Raw genomic sequence first — 9,969 nt, forward strand, 5'->3', positions numbered from 1 at the left:
CCTTTTTTTAAATCAATTTAAAAAAAATCAAAAAAAAAGTTGAAATCCTAATAAAAACAATAATAATCAATTATATGGGTAGGTGATTAAAAACATGAATAATGAGGATTGTAACGCGCTAAAACAAAATAAAAAAGTGGCCCTTTAAATAATTTAGAAAAATATCACGGATAAGAAAGAAGAATGAGGAGGCGAATACCAAATATTTTCAATAAAATAATGACAATAATAAGCCAATTAGAATTAGAGTTCTCATATGATTGCAAATGAAAAACCTGCCGAGCTTTGCAAATGTTGGCTCCTACATTGGATTAAAGGGGATTAAATAGGAAAAAGAAAAGGAGATATAAATACAGATAACAGATTCAAGTTTCAAAAAGATTATTTTCTATTCAAAACTTTTACATTTCAATTTCAAACACATTATCTTTTATTTCAAATTAAATGTTAGTATTATATAGCATACTAAACATTGTACTTATCTATTAATTCTGAAATTTCGAAATGTTTGGTTTGGTCTCTATTTTAAACTCGATTTGCTCCTATCTCCAAATATGAGATAAACTCAAATTTTAACGACATCATTTCAAATTAAATTCAGGCTTATATATTTATATACTTATGTTTAAATTTTGAATTTTCAAGAAACCTATCACATTTTTTTTTTTTTTACTTTAAAAGACAAATAAATAGGTTATTTAACGTCTTAGACCTTCAGAGCAAATTGGCCTCCTCATCATAGGCAACACAATAACACTTCTTAAAAGCACATGGTAAGATGTGTGAATTAAAGTAAAGAACCTAAAAACACTTTAAACAATATTTTGGTACAACAAAATTAGTCACGATCTTTAGGAGTGTAATATTTTGGTCCAACAAAATTAATATTTATGACTCTGCAAGGACAAACTGCCAATAGCTTGATTTTATCACACAAAAAAAAAAAAAAAAAAAAAAAATTGTAGAAATTCACTAACAAATCTTCGAACTCCATCTTTCATCTTGAATAGGGTCTAAGTAGTTGCAATTGAATTGCTCTTCTCACACCAACTTACATGAACTTGTCTGCTTTGTGTCCCTTAACTCTTATGCCAGAAAGTTCAGTCCAACAAATGAATTCATGTAATCATCAAAATCCAAAGTTGCATAATTGCATAAAAATAACTATGGGTAAATTTATTTGCATATCGACGTTCCTCAACCAAGGTTGATGTATGTTAGATTGTTGCATCGCTTCATGCTTCCTATAGTATTACCGTGCTGCAGAAAATTTAATCAAAATCTTCCAACCAAGACTAATTTCTAAACACATACGACATACTACAAATTTACATAAAATATATACATTGGCAAATTTGACGGTAAAGGCAAAAAAGGATAAATGGACAAATTATGTATGTTTAGTTTCAAAAAACAATATGGTTGAGTGCACATACCTTTAGGAAATAATAGTAAATGTATGACAGAGAAGAAAGCTGAGAAAATTCAAACGGATTATTTTTTCTGAATTGAATGTCATAATGTCAATCAATTTCATACAATAATACTTCTCACTCTGTACAGCACAAGTTTGCAGTATATATAACTAAGAAAAGTTTATAAAGTTGAGCTATTTGTTTAAGAGAGTTAGCCATATAAGCTTCTTAGCAAGCATGATGTCTTACCAACATTTTGTTTTAGTGAGAAGAATGAAAGCTCAAACCATATAACACGTCCATCTACCATGTTTAAAGTTAAAATGATTTATGGCAACTTCATTCTTCGACTTTTGTTGTAATGCTGCATTATTAGAGGAATTTTTTTTGCACCAAACACGATTTATTTGTCATACGTACGGGTGCTAATGAAACGCTATGATGTAATAGAAATCAGGCAGATTTGCAATCAAATGAAGTTGCTAGTTTTCTCAAAACAAATCAACTTCAAAAGGGAAAAGATAAAATTGACAAACTACTCATGTTTTATACTTTCTTTTGTTTTTGTCTAGCTGAAATGAGTTAACTAAAATATCAGGCTAAAATTCCAAATGAACAAAATCAAAAACTTCAGTAGAAAATAACACATGCTACATGATTAATTACTCTCCTTACATATTCTCTGAATCTTTGCCTAAAGGGGTCCCAACTCCACCTTCTACTCCTTCCGAAAGGCACAATGGAATCAACCGCAAAAATTCCTGTCGATGAAGGAAAAACAAAAAGAGAAGATCAAAAATTTGAATATGGTTACGTTTATGCAATGAAAGAATCTCAAATTCTTGAAAAAAGTATATAACTGAAACATGAAAGGAGTTTCTATTACAACATAGTTACCAACACATCTTGCTTTTCCTACATTAATCGGGAATGTTAGTAAATATAAATATGATATCTGCAATAGAAATAGAAATTGGTATTAATAAAAGTTCATAAAAAAACAGAACGTTTATGTGCTCATAACCTGCTTAGGAAGCGTTTCAGATTACAAATTCCATGCCTATTACCCTCCTTTTATATAATAAGGATATAAAAAAGATATAGATAAATATTTTATCTTCAATTCAAATTCAAATTCAAACATTTTTATCTCAATCCAAATCTAAGATTTGTTATCTCATCTTAAAATATATTATCTTTAAATTTATTCAAAGAAGTGTTAAATAACGTACTTTTGCCACATTAAAAAGGAATCAGACCCATAACACAAAATTAATTTTGTATCAATTACTAAGTTTTTAAAAAATGAATGAAATTATAATATTAAAAAACAAAAAGTTAATGTAAACGTTTCCTTTGTATTTGAGTTATATATTCTTAATTATCATAGCTTGTAACTTTTTATATTTCCATTTCCAAATCATAGATCTTTGTTTATTCTCAACAGAAGGTATATATATAATTCATTTATCTCATTTAAACTTACTTTTAATTAATCATCACTTTTTTATTCAAACAAATTTCACTAAATTTATTTTATTGAAAAAAGCACATGTTTATCTTTCTGATAAGCTTAATTTTATATAAAAAATATTAATGAGCTAAGAAGGATAATTACAAAACCTAAAAGATATCATGTTCAAATCAAATAGATATATAGACTCAACCCATGCATTTTAGTTTTGATGAATGGATTTGTTACGATAAGTTTAGATAAGCTCCATATATTTAGGCTTAGATAAGCTTGATGTATTTAAGCTTAGATAATCTTTATTGTTGAAATTTTCAGATTTATCTTTTTATTCAATTTCAATTTCAATTTATTTTTTCATTCTAAATTCAAAAATGTTATTACAATTCTCATTAACTTTGTCTTAAAATTGCCAAGTGGCTTGTTTTTAGCTTGCCACTTGGCTTAACCACATTGCTTGTACCTCTCCTTTTTTATATATATAGATAAAAAAAAAAAAAAGACCCAAAAGGTGTGTACAGTTAGATTACGGGAAAAAAAAAGGAAATAAAGAATTCTTTTTTTTTTTAAAAATGACATTAGAAAAGGAGAAAAAGTAAATGAAAATCACAAAAAATTAAAAAAGAAGAATACATAAAATAGCAAAACAGTTGAATTATATTAGATTATGGAGATTAAAAAAATAAATGAAATTAAAAAAAGGAACAAGAAATAAATAATTTTTTTTTTTTAAAAAAAAGGAAAATAAAGGAGCTAGAAGTAAATGTGGAATCAGATTAAGGTGAAAAAGAAAATAAAAAATAGTATGATTTGGGAAAAAATAAATGAACAAAAAAGGAGAAAAAAGAAGAAAAAAGAGAAAAAAAGAAAAGAAGATAAGAAGTAGAGAAATAAAAAAACAAACAATTACCTACAAAAGCTACAATCGGTAGAAAAGGTAAATAGTTTTGGGGTATGAAAGTAAGGAGGTCAGGGTAGTTATTTAGAAAATTTACATGTCATCAGAGACGGATCTAGGATTTGAAGGTTCCGGGTGCCACGCCATCTAAATAGGGTAAGCGGCTCGGTTTCTTCTAATTTGGGTTACGTTCGGGTCATTTATCTTTTTTCGATTTATATAGACAAATCGAACGAATATGCAGATTTGTTTAATGATGTTCTCTTTTAGATGTTATGAGATTAAAGATACCTAAGCGGTCCAAAAAAAATTGTAGGGATAATTAAGAGGCCTTATTCTCTAAAACTTTGAGAAAGAAAAATATTTTCTACGTTAAAAATTCGAACCTGTATAAACCATCTAATATCGTTACATCAATATATTTATACTCTATTTCTCTTGTGTGTTCTTGCAAATATATAGTTGAGAAAGAATCGAGAATTGTAGCTTCAACCTACTCGTTTTCACTTAGCGTGAACGTTGGTGAAAGATCAAAAGAACCTTTAAATCTGAAAAACTCTTAACATTATAATATTCATCATTTTAAAACTTAAAAGAGAAAGAATCGAGAATTGTAGCTTCAACCTACTCATTTTCACTTAGCGCGAACATTGGTGAAAGATCAAAATAACCTTTAAATCTGAAAAACTCTTAACATTATAATATTCATCATTTTAAAACTTAAAACTTTTTCTAAAAATTTAAAATTTACTATTTAAATATATTTTAAATATGTGACGTTTTAAATTTAGTACTCATTGATATAGGATACACATGCAATGCGCTTATAAAGAGATTAATACTCAAAGAAAGAGAAAGTAAAGAAAAGCCAAAAATTAATTGAAGCATAAAAGAGTTAATTTGGATTAATAAAGAATAGCAAATTTCTTTTCTCTAACTAAAACATGCCACTAGATATTTTGATTCACATATTTTACTTTTCTTCTTTCTCACGTAAAACCAATAAGAATGTTGAACATGTTATAGAAGAATTTAAAGAAAAAGTATAGAGGTGAAGCGTGCACAAGCAAAAGAGTAAGACAAAAGAGAAGTGTTGCACCAAAGTTCGAACTCCCGCTGCTTGGGTGGCATATTCAGGCCCTTCGCCAGTGGCACTTTGACTCCTTTTGTTATTCCCGGTGGCAAGAGTAATATATGTCCTCTTTCTTATAGATATCCACATATATATATAGAGAGTTTCATCGAGGTGTCCGGGTGCCGTGGCATCCCCGTTGTTTCACGTAGATCCGCCCTCGCCTCGTCATAGTTAACTCTAAGAGTTATTTATGATAATAACTACCTTTTACTTTAATTACTTTTTATAGCTATAATGCATTTTCAATTTCCCCATCATAGCTATACCAAATACATAGAGTTATTCCACTGTATCAATCTTTTCCCTCAACCCTCTCTCTCTTCTCTCTCAACTCTCTCTCCTTATTCCCACTCTTCTTCCCCTCCCTCGGCCACCGTCCAACTCCGTCGCTGCCATCAACCACTCCATCTCCCTCTTCCTTTTGGTTCTTCATCGTCATAAAAGAGAGAGACAGACCGAGACAACCAAAATAGAAGGAGAAAAAGCGAGTAGTAGCAGCAGAGAAGCCGCCGTTGATCATATGCTCCGGCGGAGCTCTACTGGAGCCCAACCAAACAGCCTCTTCTCTCTCTCTCTTCCCTTCTCTCATCACCACCCTCCGCCGTATCCGTAAATCACTACTGTCAAACCAGACCCATCACCACTCATTACCAAACCACTGCCCCCTTCACCACAAATCACCCTTAACCACCGTCGTCACCCACCGTCAGATCCAGATCTAAAATCACGAAGTTGCGATCAATCCATTACCGGATTTGATACAATGTATCCTTTATTTACCAAATCACGAATTTATCATTGTATTTATATACAAGGTATGAAATACAATGTATCCTATGTATTCTTCAATTTCTTAATGTATACATTCTTCAGCAAGGTTGCATTTGTATGATCTCCGATGGAGTTGTTGCAGATCTGTGTGAATACAGTGTATCTTAATTTTTTTAAGTATATACAATGTATACTTAAAAGGACTTGAATGTATTCTTCATTTATTTGAGCGTAAATACATTCAAATACAGTCAAATTAAAGGATTTCTGAGTGTAAATACATTCAAATACAATCAAATACATTCAAAGTGATTATTCTTCATTTAATTAAAAGGATTTCTGGTTGTAAATACATTCAAATATACTCGAATACATTCAACTTTGAGATGCCGGTGGCAACCTTGGCCGATCGAGCTTGTATACATTCAAATATAGCCAAAACAAAAGGATATATTAATATATAAATACACCAAAATACACAGCTCCGTCGTGTATTTAAATGCACTGGAATATAATTATTTTGAATACACATGTATTCAGAGAAATTAAGATTGCATGTATTCAAATACAGTCAAATACATGTGACATCAGATAAGGTTGGATACAACTGAACAGTGTATTCAAATACACTCAAATACACGTGAATTGCCTAAATGTAGCTACGAATCGTAAATAAGTAAAAGGTAGCTATTATTCGTTAAGAGCTCCTAAAATGTAGTTATTTGTGTAAGTTGTCCTAATTATTATGTGTGTAATGGGATTGGTGTTCTTTCCCCTTATTTCTTTTCATCGGTATTGTTAGGAAATATTATTGGATCAGGTCCGCCCATAAGGAATATTAGATTGTCCACAAGCTCATTAAATATTCTTCCACGTTAAATCCTACAGGTAGACTATTAGGAAATAGTTGAGTTAGGGCTGTAGCTATGAGTGCTACAGACGGTCTAACGAGAGGAATGGAAGTGATTAACATAGGAGCTCCTATAAGTATTCCGGTCGGGGGAGCGACTCTGGACGAATTTTTAACGTGCTCGGAGAGCTTGTTGATAATTTAGGGCCTATATAAACACCATTATAGGTGTTTCAGGAAAGTTTATCCATCATATAGAGACGTCTATGGTTTACACATAATATCTATCTCGCATCAGAAGGGATATCTAGGATGTGGACAAAGGGGATCCATCCGCTTCATGAGGATTTCCGACGACCGGTGACACTAATCGCGATCGCTGTAGATTCGCATCTGTTGAGGAGAAACTTGTAAGTCTCCTAAATTAATATTTACGATTCAAATATTACTCGTATAATTATGAAAATATTATGAAATAGCAGTTCAAAAAGCTCAATAGGCCCAATCTGCATAGTGCCTTTTCAATTATCCTAAGAAGTTCCGCCGCTGACAATCATAAACTGGCTTTATGAATTGAATTTTTTGGGCGGATTGTCTTATAAGGCAAAGCTTGCCGTATCCAGCAGATTTTTAATTATGCCTTAAGACAAAGTCTGCCGCATATGGCATGCAGACTTTCTGCGAAGCCTTGCCTTACGATTTTTTTTAATTTTTATGACTAAGCCGGGGTTCGAATTTTAGGCGAAGGGAAAAAATTAAAGACCAACAATTTGAGGGACAAAAATTAAAGACCACCCCCAAAGAAGGGAATCGTGCAAATTGCCCTTATGAATTTGCTACCTAAGTAGGACCATAAAATTTGATGGGACAACTACGTATATATACATTTTAAGGAGAAATATTTACGAACCGTGACTATAGTTTTATATTTACAAAACATAACATTACAAACCCTATACAAAACATGCTTTTAAAAAAAATTTTTTTTTTTTTTTTTTTTTTAAAATAATATTTTTTTAATTTTTTTTGGCTCAAAATTTTATGTATGAAAGTTGTATGAAATGTGTATATCTCGCTCAAGTGCTTAAAAAGTTCGCTCAAAATTTAGTGTATGAAAACGGTATGAAAAATGTATGAAATGTGTATATTCTATTCAAGGATTTAAAATCCGCTCAAAATTGTGTGTATGAAAACAATATGAAATTTGTATCTCGCTCAAGTCTTAAAATTTCGCTCACATTTTTGTGTATAAAGTTCATGTTAGATTTCTGTAAAATTAACACAACTACAACAACATTTGTGTACAACTTTGATACAACATTCAAGGCTAAAAAAGTTCGCTCAAATTTTATGTATGAAGTGTGTATATCTCGATCAAGGCTTAAACATTACACTCAAAATTTTATGCATGAGAATGGTATGAAATGTATATAACTCGCTCAAGACTTAGAATTTCATTCACATTTTCGTATATAATGTTCATATTAGGTTTCTGAAAAATTAATACAACTACAACAACATTGTAACAACTTTCATACAATATTCAAGGCTTAAAGTTTTCGCTCACAATTTTGTGTATGAAAATTATATTAAATATTTCTCTCATACATACAAATTTCATACATTTTTCATACACAAAAATTTGAGGTAATTTTTTAAGCCTTTGAGCAAAAAAATATAAAATATATATTTTCTGGAAAAAAATAAAAAAATGAAAAATATATGAAAATCCTTCATGTTTCGTAATATATCGTTATGTTTTGTAAATAAGGAAAACTATCGTCACGCTTCGTAAATATTTCTCCTTAACATGTATATATATGTAGTTTTCCCAAATTTTATATCTAATTAAATTGTGATTTTCTATCAGTATTTAGTAGGATCTGCATATGCATTCATTAACATACATCCTAGAAAAAAAAAATATTGGCTCAACTCATTCGCCACCAAAGCTACATTTATAATTTTTTACGGGCAATTCGCAGAATTGCCCTTCTTTTGGGGTGGTCTTTAAATTTTTCCCTTCATATTTGAAATCTTTAAATTTTGCCCTTCGGCTAAAATCAATGGGTTCCAGGTTCGAACACCTACACAACCAAAATTTTTAAAAAAATTCGCAAGGCAGAGTAGCTTAAATTTCGCTATGCCCCCACCGGCATACACTTGTGAAGGAATTACCAAAGTTATGCCGGACCCGGCATACTTATGCCTTATGAGCAGACTTGGCATAAGTATCCGGTCCCGTGATAACTTTGGTAATTCCTTCACAAGTTTATGCCGGGTCCGGCATAAACTTGTTAAGGAATTACCAAAGTTATGCCGGACTCGGCATACTTATGCCAAGTCTGCCCATAAGGCATGAGTATGCCGGGTCCGGCATACACGCGACCCAAACCTTGCCTTGCAATTTTTTTTTTAATTTATGCTTGAGCGGGGGTTCGAACTCAGAACCTCATGATTTCTGCGTGAACGCTCAGAGTTGCAATGCGAAGGGCAAAAATTAAAGACCAGCAATATGAGGGGCATAATTTAAAGACCACAAATATGAGGGGCAAAATTTAAAAATGATTTTTTACGGGTGTCCTCTTGTGGGCCGGGGTTAAAAATAGGGAAAATTACACATTTGGTCATTCGATCAAACATATTTATAGTCGCTAGTCAATATACATATATTATATACTAACTATACCTTTTTTATACATCGACTCGCTATATAAGTTAATTTCCCTTTTAAAAACTTTCCCCCATTTCAAAAGTTTGCAAATTTAGACTGTGACAGATAATCGCCCTCATTTCCTTCTCCTTTTCATATGGCCGAAGTATATTCAAAAGTCATAAGTTAGGAATTCTATTTATGGCTTTTGGCTTATTTTGTTATTTTAGCTTTAAAAAAGTGTTTTTCTCAAATACTACAAAAATGTTTGAAAGCTATTTTGGCTTCAAAGCATCTAAAATAAGTCAATCCAAATCGTACACTTTTCTTCGCCAAAAAAGCTCGTAAAAGATTCGCCGAACTTTTACCTATACGTGTACGAACTTTAGGCAAAAATGGCTAAAGTTTAGGCAAAATGACTAAATTCTGCCATATATTATTGAAGTTAGGCAAAAAATGATTGAACTTTAGCTTGTGCGTGAAGTTCATCCATGTGTGCCTAACTTCAGCTAGATGAAACATCAGGCTTTATCAAGCCTATTTTCAGACACATCATATCTAAAATTTTGAAGTGATATATTTGCAAATTTTTATGCACTGCAAATATGACTTAAATGATAGTCCCAAAATAGTATCTATGCACTTAAGTCGTATCAGATCATGTTACGAGTAGCCTTAGGCTGAGTTAGTCCAATATACTAGTTCCCCGAATATTGCACTTCCTAGGTTGATGGCAGGCAAGAAGGGAAAGAATTTTGTTAGGAAACTCGCCCAAT

The sequence above is a fragment of the Lycium ferocissimum genome, chromosome 9 (genome assembly GCF_029784015.1).
Source record: "Lycium ferocissimum isolate CSIRO_LF1 chromosome 9, AGI_CSIRO_Lferr_CH_V1, whole genome shotgun sequence".
NCBI lineage: Eukaryota > Viridiplantae > Streptophyta > Magnoliopsida > Solanales > Solanaceae > Lycium > Lycium ferocissimum.